We start from the raw sequence: 18,910 nt of genomic DNA on the forward strand, positions 1-18,910 counted from the left end.
TGAGAATACTGGACGACCTGACCTGCCTCTTGAGAAATCAGTTTGCAGGTCAGGAAGCAACAGGTAGAACTGGACATAGAACAACAGACTGGTTCCAAATAGGGAAAGGAGTATGTCAAGGCTGTATATTGTCACCCTGCTTATTTAACTTATATGCAGAGTACATCATGAGAAACGCTGGGCTGGATAAAGCACAAGCTGGAATCAAAAAGTGATCTTTAGGGTAGTTGAAATTGTATTGCAATATTTAAAACAATATCAAGATTGAGTTAGGGAAGTTTGTAATAGAGCATAAATTTTTTTTTTTTTTTGATATAGTGAATTGAGTAACTGTGTAAGATAAAGCGGTTTTAACCTAATGGAAGAAAGGAGTCATGAAATGCATGGGTGCTGCTTAGAACAAACTCTTGCTGTATAATTTTGGATTTAAATTTTCTTGGATGAGTTATAGTTCAGAATCTGATTTTGGAGGCCCTGATTTATCCATATGAGTTTTACTTGATTTCTATTTGGCTACTGTCAAAAAAAAAAGGGGGAGCAAGATAAAACATGCCAGGACTTGCAAATGTATTAGTAGTTCTTTTCTGGGTTTATGTTAACAAGGATTTGGGTATGGAGTAGCAATAAAAAAGAGCTGTTAAGTAATTCTTGCTTGAGATTTAAAATTTTAACCATTTTATATCTGACGAGAAGATGTTATACTGCCAGTAGTTTTCTTTTAAAAATATAATGTTATATAGGATCATGTAACAGTTGGAGTTTTTTTTTTTTTTTTTTTTTTTACTGTATGTGACATGTGGGATCTGGCATGCAAGATCTTAATTCCCCAACTAGGGATTGAATCCTTGCCCCCTGCAGTGGAAGCATAGAGTCTTAACCACTGGACTTCCAGGGGAGTCCCCAGAGATGGTCTTGTTTGAGTGAGGGTGAAACTGTTTGGTAGCCTGCAACCTGTACTTCCCCTTCACTCCCTGTTTTTCTCAGTACTGAAGATTTTTGGAGCTTTGGGAAACCCAGTTTGAGAAATGCTGAATTGGGCTTGGCTACAGTTTTGGCTTGTATCGACTCTTATCTCTTATGTATCTTTGTGTCCAGTTGAGTGGACAATGGTGGAAAGGATGGTGATAGCATAGTGTATAGAAATTAACTTTAAGAAGCATTTAATTAGTGGTTCTCAATCGGAGTGATTTTGCAAAAGCTAGAGAAATTTTTTTGAAGTTGTGAAACAGGGTTGGGGGGTTGCTACTGGTATCTTAGGGTGGAGACTAGGGATGCTGCTAAATATGAAGAAACTCTTGCCTAGTTAAATAGCCACTTTGTATGTTGCACTATTCTAAAGTAGTTACGTGTTCAAATGACACTAAAAGAAAGTCTTGTCTCTACCCATAAGAAACTTAAAATCTAGCTAAAGCGTCTCAAACTTAACAGTCTGTGGCCAACCTCCTTAACACCTGACCTACCCTATCCCACTTTGACACCTTTACTTCAGTAAATAATCCTATTTTTCACCAAGTTGTTCAGGCTAAAAGCTTAGCTGTTATCTTTGACGTCTCTCTTTTTTTTTTTTGGTACATTGACCTCTGATACATCAGGAAGTGGAGAAGGAAATGGCAACCCACTCCAGTATACTTGCCTGGAGAATTCCATGGACAGAGGACCATGGTGGGCCACGGTCCATGGTGTCCCAAAGAGTCGGACACAATGGCTAACACATCAGGAAGACGTGTAAACTTTACTTTGAAATGTATCTTGGCATCTGGGTAATGGTGAGGATAGATTATTTAAACCAGCCCTCTTTTTAGGAACAACTGAAAATGCTGCATAAGACATATAAAGCACTACCTTAAGAGCTTTGAAGAACTGGGGAGATGGTGGAATCTGGTAAGTCAGATTCTGGAAGAAAGCCTAAACCAAGGGAGGTTAACAGAATACCTAGAGAACTGAAGCCGCTTTTCCCGAGTACGTTTGCTGATATCAAGAAATTTAGGGTTTCTGTTCATCGGCCTTGTGGGATAAGATGGACTCAGAGTTTACCTATATAAGAGTCATATAAGAGATCTGTCCTTGTTAGACTTGAACCTATATGTCTACTCCTGAGAGGGAAGGATGAACCAGAGCAAATCCTTGACCCCGTTTCATCCATTGCCTACTTCACAGTCAAACATCAAAGGACATCAGGGCCAGTTGTCTTGGTACTGAGCAGAACAGGAGGAAAAAAACTCGACAAAATTGTGGCCCTAGCCTAGTGAGGTAAGGGCACCTTAGTTTATAACTTGATTTGAATTGGTCCCTGACTGGTATTATCCCTTTGGTGTTTGGCAGAAGCAAATACAAATGTTCCTTTGAGTAATGTTCCTTCATGTTAGGCCTCCCCACAAATAATTTTTGAAGGACACTGACAGGCACATAGTGAAAGATAACCAACCATACACGCAGACAAACATGAGCAAGAACTAGTGGAAACAAGAGACAGCAGAAAAAGGTTGTCATAGGCATCATATATTAGAAGATAAAGGTTCAGTTCAGTCCAGTCGCTCAGTCGGGTCCAACTCTTTGTGACCCCATGAAACGCAGCATGCCAGGCCTCCCTGTCCATCACCAACTCCCGGAGTTTACCCAAACTTATGTCCATCGACTTGGTGATGCCATCCAGCCATCTGATCCTCTTTCGTCCCCTTCTCCCGCACCCAATCCTTCCAGCACCAGGGTCTTTAGCAATGAGTCAACTCTTCGCATGAGGTGGCCAAAGTGTTGGAGTTTTAGCTTCGACATCAGTCCTTCCAATGAACACCCAGGACTGGTCTCCTTTAGGATGGACTGGTTGGATCTTGCAGTCCAAGGGACTCTCAAGAGTCTTCTCCAACCAAGAGTCTTCACCAACACCACAGTTCAAAAGCGTGAATTCTTCGACGTTCAACTTTCTTTATAGCCCAACTGGCACATCCATACATGACTATTGGAAAAACCATAGCTTTGACTAGGCGGACCTTTGTTGACAAAGTAATGCCTCTGCATTTTAATATGCTGTCTAGGTTGATCATAGCTTTCCTTCCAAGGAGCAAGCATCTTAAGTTCATGGCTGCAGTCACCATCTGCTGTGATTTTTGGAGCCCCCCAAAATAAAGTCAGCCACTGTTACCACTGTTTCCCCATCTATTTGTCATGAAGTGATGGGACCGGATGCCATGATCTTAGTTTTCTGAATGTTGAGTTTTAAGGCAGCTTTTTCACTCTCCTCTTTCACTTTCGTCAAGAGGCTCTTTAGTTCTTTGCTTTCTGCCTTAAGGGTGGTGTCATCTGTATATCTGAGGTTATTTTATATTTCTTTTAGCAATCTTGATTCCAACTTCTGCTTCATCCAGCCCAGCATTTCTCATGATGTACTCTGCATATAAGTTAAACAAACAGGGTGACAATATACAGCATTGACATACTCATTTCCCTCTTCGCAACTAGTCTGTTGTTCCATGTCCAGTTCTAACTTGCTTCTTGACCTGCATACAGATTTCTCAGGAGGTAGGTCAGGTGGTCTGGTATTCCCATCTTTTGAAAAATTTTCTATAGTTTGTTGTGAGCCATACAGTTAAAGGCTTTGGCATAGTCAGTAAAGTAGAAGTAGATGTTTTTCTGGAACTCTCTTGCTGTTTCTATGATCCAATGGATATTGACAATTTGATCTCCGATTCCTCTAACTTTTCTAAATCCACCTTAAACATCACTGGAAGTTGAAGGTGGCTTGGAGAATTTTGGAGAATTTTGAGCATTACTTTGCTAGCATGTGAGATGAGTGCAATTGTGCGGTAGTTGAACATTCTTTGGCATTGTCTTTCTTTGGAATTAGAATGAAAACTGACCTTTTCCAGTCCTGTGGCCACTGCTGACTTTTCCAAATTTGCTGACATATTGAGTGCAGTACTTTCACAGCATCATCTCTTAGGATTTGAAATAGCTCAACTGGAATTCCATCACCTCCACTAGCTTTGTGTGTAGTGATGCTTCCTAAGACCCACTTGACTTCACATTCCAGGATGTCTGGCTCTAGGTGAGTGATCACACCATCTTGATTATCTGGGTCGTGAAGATCTTTTTTGTACAGTTCTTCTGTGTATTCTTGCCACGTCTTCTTAATATCTTCTGTTGGTCCTACCATTTCTGTCCTTTGTTGTGTGCATCTTTGCATGAAATGTTCCCTTGGTATCTCTAATTTTCTTGAAGAGATCTCTAGTTTTTCCCATTCTATTGTTTTCCTCTATTTCTTTGCACTGATCACTGAGGAAGGCTTTCTTATCTCTCCTTGATATTCTTTGGAACTCTGCATTCAGGTGGGTATATCTTTCCTTTTCTCCTTTGCCTTTAGCTTCTCTTCTCAGCTATTTGTAAGGCCTCCTCAGACAGCCATTTTACTTTTCTGCATTGCTTTTTCTTGGGAATGGTCTTGGTTACTGCCTCCCGTACAGTGTCACGAACCTCCATCCATAGTTGTTCAGACACTCTGTGTATTAGATCTAATCCCTTGAATCTATTTGTCACTTCCACTGTATAATCGTAAGGGATTTGATTTAGGTCATACCTGAATGGTCTGGTGGCTTTCCCTACTTTTCTTCAATTTCAGTCTGAATTTGGCAATAAGGAGTTCATGATCTGAGCCACAGTCAGCTCCCGGTCTTGTTTTTGCTGACTGTATAGAGCTTCTCCATCTTTGGCTGCAAAGAATATAATCAGTGTGATTTCGGTACTGACCATCTGGTGATGTCCATGTGTAAAGTCTTCTCTTGTGTTGTTGGAAGAGTGTGTTTGCTATGACCAGTGTGTTCTCTTGGCAAAACTCTGTTTGCCTTTGCGCTGCTTCGTTTTGTACTCCAAGGTCAAATTTGCCTGTTAATCCAGGTATCTCTTGACGTCCTACTTTTGCATTCCAGTCCCCTATAGTGAAAAGGACATCTTTTTTGGGCCTTAGTTCTAGAAGGTCTTGTTGGTCTTCATAGTACCATGCATCTTTAGCTTCTTGAGCATTACTGGTTGGAGCGTAGACTTGGATTACTGTGATATTGAATGGTTTGCCTTGCAAACGAACAGAGATCATTCTGTTGTTTTTTAGATTGCATCCAAGTACTGCATTTCAGACTCTCCTGTTGACTATGGCTACTCCATTTCTTCTAAGGGATTCTTGCCCACAGTGGTAGATATAATGGTCATCTGAGTTAAATTCACCCATTCCAGTCCATCTTAGTTCACTGATTCCTAAAGTGTTGATGTTCACTCTTGCCATCTCCTGTTTGACCACTTCTAATTTACCTTGATTCAGGGATCTAACATTCCAGGTTCCTATGCACTACTGTTCTTTACAGCATCGGACTTTACTTCCATCCCCAGTCACATCCACAACTGGGTGTTGTTTTTGCTTTGGCTTTGTCTCTTCATTTCTGGAGTTATTTCTCCACTGTCTCCAATGGCATATTGGGCACCTACTGACCTGGGGAGCTCATCTTTCAGTGTCCTATCTTTTTGTCTTTTCATACTGTTCATGGGGTTCTCAAGGGAAGATTACTGAAGTGGTTTGCCATTTCCTTCTCCAGTGGACCACATTTCGTAAGAACTGTCCACTATGACCTGTCTGTCTTGGGTGGCCCTACACGGCATGGCTCATAGTTTCATTGAGTGTGAAAAGGCTTTGGTCCATGTATCAGTTTGATTAGTTTTCTATGATTGTGGTTTTCATTCTGTCTGCCCTCTGATGGATAAGGATAAGAGATTTGTGGAAGCATTCTGATGAGAGGGACTGGCTGTGGGGGAATCTGGGTCTTGCTTTCATGGCCATGCTCAGTATATCTTTAATCCAGTTTTCTGTTGATGGGAGGGACTGTGTTCCCTCCCTGTTGTTTGACCTGAGACCAAACTATGGTGGAGGTAATGAAGATAATGGCGACCTCATTCAAAAGATCCCATGCATGCACTTGGTGCCTCTGACCCTGCAGTAGGCCACTGCCCACCCATGCCTCCACTGGAGACTCCTGGACACTCATGGGCAAGTCTGGGTCAGTCTTTTGTGGGATCACTGCTCCTCTCTCCTGGGTCCTGGTGTGCACAAGGTTTTGTTTGTGCCCTTCAAGAGTCTGTTTCCTTAGTCCTATGTAAGTTCTGGCATCTCTGTGGTAGGGTTAATAGTGACCTCTTCCAAGAGGGCTTATGTCATACCCAGGTCTTCTGCACCCAGAGCCCCTGCCCTTGCAGCAGTCCACTACTGACCCATACCTCCACAGGAGAAACTCAAACACAGTTCTGGCTCAGTCTCTGGGGTCTCTGGGTCCTGGTGCGCACTAGGTTTGTTTGAGCCCTCCAGGCATCTCGGGCGGGTTTGGGGTTTGATTCTAAACGTGATTTCACCCCTCCTACTGTCCTCCTGGGGGTTCTCCTTTGCCCTTGGATGTGGGGTATCTTTTTGGTGGGATCCAACATTCTTCTTTCGACGGTTGTTCAGCAGAGAGTTGTAATTTTGGAGTTCTTGCAGAATAAGATGAGCGCATGTCCTTCTGCACTGCCATCTTGAATTCACACCTAGACACATCATAATGAAATTGCAGAAAACCAATGACATTAAGAAAAATTTAAAAAGTAGCTGAAGGAAAGGACAACCATTGAAGTAGCAAGAATTAGGCTAACAGATGACTTCTCAACAATATAAATCAAGATAGTGAAATGATATCTTCAATATGAAATGAAAAAAAAAGGAAAAAGCCTGTCAACCTAGAATTTTATGCCCAGTGAAAATATCTTTGAAGAATGATGGTGGAAATAAAGATATTTTAAACAAAAACAGATTGTTATCAACATTGATTAAAGATAATTTAAACAAGCTTCATTCAGTAGAAGTTTCTGTGATGATAGAAATATTCTTTGTGCTGTTCAATATTGTAGTTATAGGTTACATAGGACTGGTGAACTCTTGAAATGTGGCTAGTGTGATTGAGGAACTGAATTTTTCATTAATTTAAATGGTTACATGCACCTTATTAGTGCAGTCTTAAAGTATATACATCAGGTAGAATGAACCCCACATGGTCAAAATGAAATGTATGAAGGGCTGAAAAATAAAGTGATGTATATTTAGAAAATGAAAAGGAATAAGGACTGTATAGAACAGATAATAAAAATTATCTAATGGATTAAAAAAACAAGACAATAGCAGAACGGAAATGAGTGGGATTCTAGATTCTGGGATCTTTGTCTAGAAGGAGGGTAAATTAAAAAAAAAAAAAGTGAAATACTTAAATATACAAAAGGAAAGGAAAGAGTATGATGAACCCCACATATTCATTACCTAACTTCACCAGTGATCAACTCATGGCTAATCTGGTTCCACATACATCCCTCAATTAATTTATAACAAATTTCAATTATCACATCATTTAATCTGTAAATATATTGTTTTTAATCCTAAAATGTTATAAACTTAAACTAAATATCATTGTCAGATCCAGACGGTTTCTTTTTATCAATATTAATATCTTAATATCAATACACATTTAAGCACTGTTTCTTAATATCAGTACACATTTAATATGAACGCACATTTAATAACACACTGTTTCAAATCTCCAAATGATCTTTTTAATTTATTTTAAATTTAGAGAAGTTTTAGCTTCACGGCAAAATTGAGGGAAAAGTAGAAAGGTTTCTCATACACCATCTTTCCCCATACATGTATAACCGCCGCCATTGCCGGTGTCCTCCACCAGAGTAGTACACTGTTACAATTGAACCTGCATTAACACATCATAATCACTGAAAGTCCGTAGTTTACATTATGGTTCATTCTTGGTGGTGTGCATTCTGTAGATTTGGAAAAATGTATAGTGACAAGTATCCATCATTAATGGTAACATGTAAGTAGTTTTTCAGTGCCCTGAAGGAATGACTTAAAAATTTCCATTTAGTTTCTTCAAACGGAATCCAGAGTCCACACATTGCATTTGATTGATAATGTTGGTTGGGTCTTCTAAATTCTGTAGGTTTTGGGGGAAGGGGGAACTAAAGATTTTGATTAACTTTAGACTTTAATGCATGGTATGGTATCTAGGGGACCACTAAAGAAAGAGAGGATATAACTTCCAAATCAGTAGATGAAATAGAATGTTAAAAAAAAAGAATCAATCTGAAAGAAGACAAGAAAGAACAGAAACTGAACAGAGAACAGTGATTTAAACCTAGGTAGATAGTACTTAATGGAGAAGGCAATGGCACCCCACTCCAGTACTCTTGGCCTGGAAAATCCCATGGACAGAGGAGCCTGGTAGGCTGCAGTCCATGGGGTCGCTAAGAGTCAGACACGACTGAGCGACTTCACTTTCACTTTTCACTTTCATGCATTGGAGAAGGAAATGGCACCCCACTCCAGTATTCTTGCCTGGAGAATCCCAGGGACGGTGGAGCCTGGTGGGCTGCCGTCTATGGGGTCGCACAGAGTCGGACACAACTGAAGCGACTTAGCAGCAGCAGCAGATAGTACTTAAAGGTAGAAATGTTCAAATGATCACACATGTATCATCCTAGCACACGGCACCATCAGCCTGAAATATTTTCATAGCTAGTATTTCTGTCTCAGTTCTTCCCACCTTCTATATATTTCCCACATAATAACATGAGTTGTTGTTCAGTCACTCAGTCATGTCTCTTCATGACCCCATGGACTGCAACACGCCAGGGTTCCCTGTCCTTCACTATCTCCTGGAGTCTGCTCAAACTCATGTGCATTGAGTTGATGATGCCATCTAACCATCTCCTCCTCTGTTGACCCCTTCTCCTGCCTTCGTTTTGCCAGTCATCAGTGTCTTTTCCAGTGAGTTGGGTCTTCACATCAGTCAGGTGGCCAAAGCATTGGAGCTTCAGCATCAATCCTTCCAATGAATATCCAGGGTTGATTTCCATTAGGATTGACTGGTTTCATCTCCTTGCTCTCCAAAGGTCTCTCAGGAGTCTTCTCCAGCACCACAGTTCGAATTCTTTGACTCTCAGCCTTCTTTATGGTCCAACTCTCACATCCGTGCATATGTAGTTTTTTAAAAAAACTAATTCAATCACATTACAACCCTTAAGTTTAAAACTTTCTAACATCTTCCTAGTAAACTGAATACAGTCAAGACTCCTTAGTAGTGCCTATAAGGCCCTACCTGAAGTGGCCCATTCATACCATTGTGATTGCATATCCTGCTCTTCTACTTTTATCTCAGAGCCCTCATATTGGGTTGGCTAAAAAGTTCATTTGGGCTTTCATGTAACGTCTTATAGAAAAGCTCGAGTGAACTTTTGCCTCTCTCTGGATCATCAGGAACAGTCAGAATTCTTAGCTTTAAGCACCAGAAACCACCTCTGGTGAATTTTGTGGGAAAGGAATACATCACAGAAAGAAACTGCTATCGTTACTGTCATTGGAATCTGCTGCTGCTCTTGTCATAATGGATTCTGTGTAGTTCCTGCTTTTTTAATGGCACTATCATCTAAGTTAAATTCCAGCTTTGATACTTCTCTTTTGGAGAGGAGATCATATGACTGTATCCCAGTTGCAAGGAAAGCTGGGAAAGCAAGTTATCTAGCTTCAGTAATAGGTAGAGATTTCTGCCTTTCAAGATTCATGAGGAGAAATCCCTAGATGTTGAGCAACTAAAAGATTGTTCTATCCATCATGGTGCTTTTCTCTGGGATCCTTCCTTGCTTTGCCTCTTCCTTCATTTGTGTCTCTACTCAGATGTCACCTCCTCAAGGAGGCCTGTCCTTAGACTTTTCTTAAATGGCAATTCTCTGTCCCTAATCCAGTACTGTCCATTTTCTTACCCTGCCTTATATTTTCTTCATAGCAATTATCAATCACTACTACTACTTTAACTGGTTGATTGATTGATTAATTGCCAGGCTCTCAACTACACAAGCTCTGTGGGGTTAGGGACTTGTCAGTTTTTGTTCGCCTTTCTGGTGGAAGATAGTGTATGCTAAGTAAATGTTTAATGAACGAAGAGGAAATGTACAGATTATGGCATGAAGAAGTGAAGTGAAGTGAAGTCGCTCAGTCGTGTCCAACTCTTTGTGATCCCATGAACTGTAGCCTGTCAGACTCCTCTGTCCATGGGATTTTCCAGGCAAGAATACTAGAGTGGGTTGCTATTTCCTTCTCCAGGGGATCTTCCCAACCCAGGGATCAAACCTGGGTCTCCTGCATTGCAGGTAGACTGCTTACTGGCTGAGCCACAAGGGAAGTCAATTATGGCGTAAATTGCTGATAAAAATGGAAAAGTAGAATTGTCGAGGAGTTAGCTCATTTAAGAAAAAGCTTATTGGGGAAGAGGAATGTTAGAAATGGGTTGGTTGAAATCTGGGATTTGGAGAAAAGGGTCGTGACCATTGCAAATGGGAAATATCATGAGGTCTGGAATAAGGTGGGCTTGTATGGAATGAGGAAGAACTATTAGATTCTGATGACTGTTGGAGGTTATTAAGTGAAAGGTTAGAAAACTGGATGAAATGAATGTATGAGGTTGAAGTAGTTGATACACGAACTTAAACTGTAGGTTGAAATTTTGACTTGATTGCTACAGGGTAAAAGATTACTCATTTTTTTAAAGTAAAAATAAAATAGTATTTTCACATTGCTGAGTACTATGCTTCTGTAAAACAGGATTTGATTTATACCTTTTTTTTTTTCAGATTCCACGTATAAGTGATATCACATGATATTTGTCTTTTTCTGTCTGATTTACTTCACTCTACATAATGTCTGGGTCCATCCATGTTGTTGCATATGGCATTATTTCAATCCTTTTTTTATGACTGAGTAATCTATTATGTGTGTATTGTTTCACATCATGGTTTTCTCTGGATGTATGCCTATGAATTATTGATACTTTTATTTTGACAGCATTTGATATGTATTGTAGGGTAAAATCCATAAGTTTTATGCTTATGTGTGTGCCTGCTCAGTCACTTCAGTTGTGTCTGACTTGTGACTCCATGGATTATAGTCTGCCAGGTTACTCTGTCCATGGGTTATCCTGGCAAGAATATTGTAGTGGGTTGTCATTTCCTTTTCCAGGGGATCTTCCTGACCCAGGGACTGAGCCTGCGGTTCCTGTATTGGCAGGCAGATTCTTTACTGCTGAGCCACCTGGGAAGCCCTTTATGTTTATATATTAGGAGGCAATAGATAGCAAAAAATCCTGACAGTATTAACTTGAATTATAAATGTCAGTATGAATTTATGATTTAAAATATTTATTTCTTAATTCTACCTAAATATATATTTCTTTCTTAGCTCTGTCCATTGAAAAGACCTAGAAAAAGTGTGTCCCTTTGGTAAAAATGAGGACTGCTTTTGCTCCAGTTTTGGTCTTTAAATACTTCTACTTAGGATCCAGAGCTCCTCAAGAAATGACTGATTCCAGGATTGTGGCGGGAAACATACAAAGTGCAACTGGAACATGTTTTGCCAGAAGTGGGAAAACTTTCACAGACACAAAAGCCAACATGAAGAAGCTCTTGGCCAAAACTGAGACAGGTTGAAGTAAAAAAGAATAAGGAGAGTAATGTATAGAAACAAACAAAAAAAAACCCAGAATAAATGGAAATGGCATTTATACCTGTTCTTTACTCTGAAAATCAGTAAACATTTGAACTACCTTTTTAGTAGAAACTATATTATAGTTAATGAGGAATGTCAGATAATAAATATAGATAGAAAGAATTATAGAATTGGAAATCACAATTTGTTACAACCTGCTATGGAATAATTGACTTGGGCCAGGATCATTAATGGATGCTAAAAGTGTTAGTCAAAATGTTCGTTGGTAATTGAATATTCACGTGGAGCCAAAGGAAATCCACCGAGTTCTGGTTGGTCTTGAAGTAATATGATAAAACTTGACACACACACAATATCGTTATGCTTTCTCTTGATGGATATTTAGTTTGCTTCCATGTCCTAGCTGTTGTAAACAATGCTGCAGTGAACATGGGGATGCATGAATTTACTTAGAATAAAACTAATTTTGGAGAAGGAAATGGCAACACATCAGTATTCTTGCCTGGAAAATCCCATGGACAGAGGAGTCTGGCAGGCTATTGTCCATGAGATCGCCAAGAGTTGGACACGACTTAGCGACTAAACCAGCACCAAAACTAATTTAGAGGTGTAACAACCAGATGTAGTGTTTGTCAGCTTTAAAGTACATTTTTTTTTTAGAAGGGAGCAGGATGAAGCAAGATGGCCAACTTTTAATTTGGAATGTGGGTGATGGGCACATGGGTAGGTGTGTTTGTGTACACACACACACACACATATATACATATACTTTTATATATTTGAAAATTTTTGTAATAAAAACTTTTAAAATATTTTTCTGTTGATGCTTAAATCGCTTGTAGTTTCTTTTCTTTTTTTCTATTACAAAAAGTATTTCTATACACATTCTCATACATGTTGCTCTCTTTGTACACATGCTGTAGAGTAGACAAGGAAATAGGCTAGCTTCCTAGCAGTGGAATCCCTGAATCAGTGGGTAGGTGCTTCTTCAGCTCGACTAGATAATGATGAATTGTGCTTCAAAATGATTGTACTGATGAGAATTTTAGAGAAAGAGGTCATGAAATGTATGTCTTTTCTACTAGATGATGAATTCTTTGAGGGTAGAGACTCAACATATGTTTGTGTGTTTAGTTGCTAAGTTGTATCTGACTCTTTGCAACCCCATGGACTGAGCCTGCTAGACTCTTTTGTCCATGGCATTTTCCAGGCAGGAATACTGGAACGTGTTGCCATTTGCTAACTCCAGGGGATCTTCCCGATCCAGGAATTGGAACCCGAGTCTCTTGTGTCTCCTGTATTGACGGAAGCCCCCCAGAGACTCACATATAGAAATATTTAAATTGAATGAAATTGTATTTTAGGGAGATTGCCTGGCAGCAGGATGGAGAAACCAGAGTTAGGTCAGCTAAGAGGCTATTGTGATGTTTGAAGTATGAGGCTGTGAGTGTACAAGAGTAGAGGTAGTGGAGAGGAAGGAAGGAAATAGAAATCTTGGAAAGAAAAGATCAAAGTGTATGCATTCTTATTGTTGGATATTGATGGTTCACTCTTGTGCCTTACAACAGCCAGCAGTTGGTTGTTTTCACTTTATAGTAAACAGGTAAGTTATGCTTTCCTGGTTAATTCAAAACTGTGTACTGGTCCAGATCTAATAGAGTTCTAGCCTTATCTCCATTCTATGTTCATACTCATTTTCAAGCCTCAGTCTCTTTCTGGGATAAATACGTGTAATTTAAAAGAGACTAGTAGTTGAATGAGGTAAAGGGACAGTGAGTTGCAAAGATGAAGTAGAGTCCAAAGTAGAATCTATGGGTGTTTCATCCCCAAATCAGTCTGTGAAGTCTTACAAGGACCAAGGCTATATCTTCCTATAGTTTCTAGAAGGAAAGTCTATCCAGTGTCATAATGGAAAATTCATCACATGCAGTTTTTCTAAAAGAATTCCATATATATATATATTTAAACATATACATGTTTATATATGTATTTATTTTTTCCAGTTTTATTAAGATATAATTGATATACTGCATTGTATAAATTGTAAGGTGTACAGCATAATGATCTGACTTACATACATCATGAAGTGATTACCGCAGTAAATTTAGTGAACATCCACCATCTCATATAGATAAAAAACTTTGTGGTGAGAACTCTTAGGATTTATTCCATTAATAACTTTTATATATAACATACAACAGTGTTGGAGAAGGAAATGGCAACCCACTGCAGTATTCTTGCCTGGAGAATCCCATGGACCTAGGAGCCTGGTGGCTACAGTCTTAATCGGATCGCAAGAGTTGAACACGACTGAGCAACTAAGCACCCACACACAGCTGTGTTAATTATATTAATCATGTTGCACATTACACCCCAGTACTTACTTATAACTTCTTATAACTAGAAGTGTGTACCTTTTGATTATTTTCATCCAACCCCCCTCTCCTCACCCCCTACCTCCAGTTACAACAAATCTGTTTCCTTGAGTTTGTTTTTGAAGTATAATTGACCTACAACACTATGGTAGAATATTGTGTATAGATACCCAAAGGTGAGGAAAAGAGCTATTAATATATTCTGCATTTTTTTTGTCTCTATTTGAATAGAAAACTGTTACACCTTTAAAGGTCAGAGCCTTGAGAATGGGCTATCCTGTATATTTTTCTTTTTTTTGCTACGTTGTAAGGCATGTGGGACCTGAGTTCCCTGACCAGGGATCGAACCCATGCCACTTGCAGTGGAAGTGCAGAGGTCCTAACCACTGGACTGCCAGGGAAGTCCCTATAGGCAATATTCTTAACTTGTAGCAAAAGCAATAGAATACAGAGGTTAAGGTAAAAGAAACAGATCCAATATGGATTCAGATTTGTTTTCTTCTATTACAGTATCTTGTATTTATGAGTGTGGGTGGGAAATGGGCTGGGCAAAATCTGTGTTTAAGCTCCGTGGTGGTTGTGTGGAATTTTATTATACTATTGTGTCTATTTTTATATATGCTCAAAATTATCCATAAAAGTAAAAAAAATATGACTGCAGTATTCCTTTATGATCTATATTAATTTAACCATTGTTTGTAGTAAGGCATTTCACTTTTTTCCTATTTTAAATAACAGTACTATATATACATTGATATTTCAAATAGTTTTCTTGTGATTTCTATGAGTGGAATTACTAGGTCAAAGTGTGAACATTTTAAAAACTTTAGATGTATACATAGTGTTAAATTTCTTGATGAAAAACTAGAAGAATTTTATTGGGTTTATAATTGTACTCATTGAACATGGGGGTGATATTGCAAATTTTATTCTAAAATTTTGAATGAGACAAAGTTTATTATTAAGTATATTATAGTAGGCTTACATTTTCTAAGTGTTTTAATACATTTTCTTTTTTGAGTGTTAACAGTCCCCATGGAACTAATACTTCAGTTTTATAGAGAGTTTTTATGTCCAGTATATGCTGTAATTCTCACAATAGCTTTTTGAACAATGAATTCAGTTCAGTTCAGTCACTCAGTGGTTTCCGACTCTTTGCAACCCCATGGATTGCAGCACGCCAGGCTTCCCTGTCCATCACCAACTCCTGGAGCTTGCTCAGACTCCGTGTCCATTAAGTCAGTGATGCCATTGAACCATCTCATCTTCTGTCATCCCCTTCTCTTCCTGCCTTCAATTTTTCCTAGCATCAGGGTCTTTTCAAATGAGTCAATTCTTCACATCAGGTGGCCAAAGTATTGGAGTTTCAGCTTCAGCATCAGTCCTTCCAATGAATATTCAGGACTGATTTCCTTTAGGATGGACTGGTTTGATCTCCTTGCAGTCCAAGGGACTCTTAAGAGTCTTCTCCACATCACAGTTTAAAAGCATTAATTCTTCGGCACTCAGCCTTCTTTATGGTCCAACTCTCACATCCATACATGACTACTGGAAAAACCATAATTTTGACTAGACGGACATTGTTGGCAAAGTAATGTCTCAGGTTTTTACTATGCTGTCTAGGTTGTTCATAGCTTTTCCTCCAAGGAGCAAGCTTCTTTTAATTTCATGGCAGCAGTCACCATCTGCAGTGATTTTGAAGGCCAGGAAAATAATCTGTCACAGTTTCCATTGTTTCCCCATCTGCTTGCCATGAAGTGATGGGACCGGATGCTATGATATTCGTTTTTTGAATGTTGAGTTTTAAGCCAACTTTTTCACTCTCCTCTTTCACTTTCATCAAGAGGCTCTTTAGTTCCTCTTCGCTTTCTGCCATAAGGGTGATGTCATCTGCATATCTGAGGTTATTGATATTTCTCCCGGCAGTCTTGATTCCAGCTTGTGCTTCATCCAGCTTGGCATTTCACGTTATGTATTCTGCATATGGTCACAGCCGCCTCGCTTACGTCAAGGCTGTATATTGTCACCCTGCTTATTTAACTTATATGCAGAGTACATCATGAGAAACGCTGGGCTGGAAGAAACACAAGCTGGAATCAAGATTGCCGGGAGAAATATCAATAACCTCAGATATGTGGATGACACCACCCTTATGGCAGAAAGTGAAGAAGAACTAAAGAGCCTCTTAATGAAAGTGAAAGAGGAGAGTGAAAAAGTTGGCTTAAAGCTCAACGTTTAGAAAACTAAGATCATGGCATCTGGTCCCATCACGTCATGGGAAATAGATGGGGAAACAGTGGAAACAGTGTCAGACTTTATTTTTTGGGGCTCCAAAATCACTGCTGATGGTGATTGCAGCCATGAAATTAAAAGATGCTTACTCCTTGGAAGGAATGTTATGGCCAACCTAGATAGCATATTTAAAAGCAGAGACATTACTTTGCCAACAAAAGTCGGTCTAGTCAAGGCTATGGTTTTTCCAGTGGTAATGTATGAATGTGAGAGTTGTACGGTGAAGAAAGCTGAGTGCCGCAGAATTGATGCTTTTGAACTGTGGTGTTGGAGAAGACTCTTGAGAGTCCCTTGGACTGCAAGGAGATCCAATCAATCCATCCTAAAAGAGATCAATCCTGGGTGTTCATTGGAAGGACTGATGTTGAAGCTGAAACTCCAATACTTTGGCCACCTCATGCGAAGAGTTGACTCATTGGAAAAGACCCTAATGCTGGGTGGGATTGGGGGCAGGAGGGGAAGGGGACGACAGAGGATGAGATGGTTGGATGGCATCACTGACTCGATGGACATGGGTTTGGGTAGACTCCGGGAGTTGGTGATGGACAGAGAGGCTGGCGTGCTGCAGTTCATGGGGTCACAAAGAGTCGGACATGACTCAGCAACTGAACTGAACTGATTCTGCATATAAGTTAAATAAGCAGGGTGCCAATATACAGCCTTGATGTACTCCTTTCCCAATTTAGAACCAGTCTATTGTTCCATGTCTGGTTCTAACTGTTACTTCTTGACCTGCATACAGGTTTCTCAGGTGGCAGGTAAGGTGGTCTGGCATTCCTGTCTCTTGAAGAATATTCCAGTTTGTTGTGATCCTCACAGTCAAGGGCTTTAGTGTAGTCAATGAAGCAGAAATAGATGTTTTTCAAATTCTCTTGCTTTTTCTATGATCCAGTGGATATTGGCAATTTGATTGCTGGTTCCTGTGCCTTTTCTAAATCCAGCTTGTACGTCTGGAAGTTCTTGGTTCACGTACTGTTGAAGTCTAGCTTGTAGAATTTTGAGCATTACTTTGCTAGTGTGTGAGATGAGTGCAATTGTGTGGTAGCTTGAATATTCTTTGACATTGCCAGTCTTGGGTTTGGAATGAAAACTTACCTGTTCCAGTCCTACTGGAAAGTGGCTACTGCTGAACTATGAATTACAGAAATTCAAAACAAAATAGACTTTTTTCAAATTAATTACTGGTAGTAATTCCTGTTACCACTAGGTGGCCCTCTCATCAGGTACTTTTCAGCAAAAGTAGCTTGTTGATAGACATTTTGAAGTTCCTCTATAGACGTTATTAACATACATTTTAATTGGAGTTTAAAAATGGTTTATATCAGATTATGATAAGCTGTTTTAGAAGTAGTAAAGAAATTCAAGAAGGAATTTTTTGCAGTGGGTTTTGTTTTGTTTTCTTCTCAAGAAGAGAGTATTAAACTAAATGGCATTCAGTACCATACACGTAATATATTTTCAGTAAATATTTTAAACCTTCATTAAAATTTATTGAATTGAATTAGGTGTCTCCATTTTCTTGTGGGAAAGATATTTGCCACTTTGCCAAAGCAAAAAAGCAATCTTTTCTGCTAAGTCTTTAAGTGATTTTATATAAATCTAACTCTTTATCTCTGAGGATTTAATACATAGATAATGAAGTAAGTAAACCGATGGCTCAATGTGGAGCTATGGTCCCCTTGGTCTATTTTGTTGTCCTAACAAAATTGAGTTCCTTTAAGGGTTGGAATTGTTCTACTGTGGTGTTCATGGTTCCTGTCTGATGAGAAATAGGAGTGAAATTGCTATAGTTTAGTATTTTTATCATCTTAACTTTTACTATCTTGACAAGAAAATTAGAGCATCTTTGATTTTGGTCTTACTTGATCTCACATGTATATTCTTCTGTTGATTTTTCAATATTATTATATTCATTACTTTTGCTTTTATAATAAATATTTTGTTTTGCCCACTCTCCTAGCTTGAAATGAAAGCTATAGTTAATATTATCTGTACAATTTAAAAATCATTGTATTGCCCTAATTTCAATATAAAGGAAAGTAGAAGGAAAGCAATTTATAATAATATGTGTATTTCAGTTAAGTACTGGAGCAGATTACACTAGATGAAGCAGAAGGTAGTGAAATTCTTGTACCTGTACATAGAATCACTATGAATGTGATAACTGTGAAAGCTGGTTACAATATAGTATTATATTGGCGATTCAGGTACCCAAGTGGTATTGGCATTGGTGACATGATTTTCCAAAATGGTGAAAAACTCTTAGTAAAGTTCTGAATGAAAGAGATGAATTGTTGCATTCTAGAAAATTTGGGATACATTAATACTGTGGGAAAATGCATTTTGTTTACTTATTCAGTTTAGTTCAGTACAGTTGCTCAGTCGTGTCCGACTCTTTGCGACCCCATGAACCGCAGCACGCCAGGCCTCCCTGTCCATCACTAACTCCCTGAGTCCACCCAAACCCATGTCCGTTGAGTTGGTGATGCCATCCAACCATCTCATCCTCTGTTGTACCCTTCTCCTCCTGCTTTCAATCTTTCCCAGCATCAAGGTCTTTTCCAGTGAGACAGCTCTTTGCATGAGGTGGCCAAAGTATTGGAGTTTCAGCTTCAACATCAGACCTTCCAATGAATACCCAGGACTGATCTCTTTTAGGATGGACTGGTTGGATCTC

At 39.2% G+C, this 18,910-nt stretch overlaps 1 protein-coding gene across 50 annotated transcripts in view; it reads left to right on the forward strand.

Annotated features, from left to right (window-relative positions):
* Positions 1-18,910, forward strand: part of GABPB1 (GA binding protein transcription factor subunit beta 1) — a 63,185-nt gene that overhangs the window by 11,097 nt on the left and 33,178 nt on the right. For 7 of the 50 annotated variants that reach the window (XR_014059118.1, XM_081508341.1, XM_081508320.1 and 4 more), the window contains exon 1: positions 13,016-13,169. The exons of 41 other annotated variants lie outside the window; for them this stretch is intronic. The gene's annotated coding sequence lies outside the window, so the exon portion shown is untranslated. Of the gene's footprint in view, positions 1-1,802; positions 1,882-13,015; positions 13,170-18,910 lie in introns of those variants that run through there. 2 more of the 50 variants (XM_081508321.1, XM_081508333.1) reach the window with 1 other exon arrangement.

This window comes from Giraffa tippelskirchi, chromosome 7, assembly GCF_054371585.1.
Source record: "Giraffa tippelskirchi isolate mGirTip1 chromosome 7, T2T-mGirTip1v1.2.pri, whole genome shotgun sequence".
NCBI lineage: Eukaryota > Metazoa > Chordata > Mammalia > Artiodactyla > Giraffidae > Giraffa > Giraffa tippelskirchi.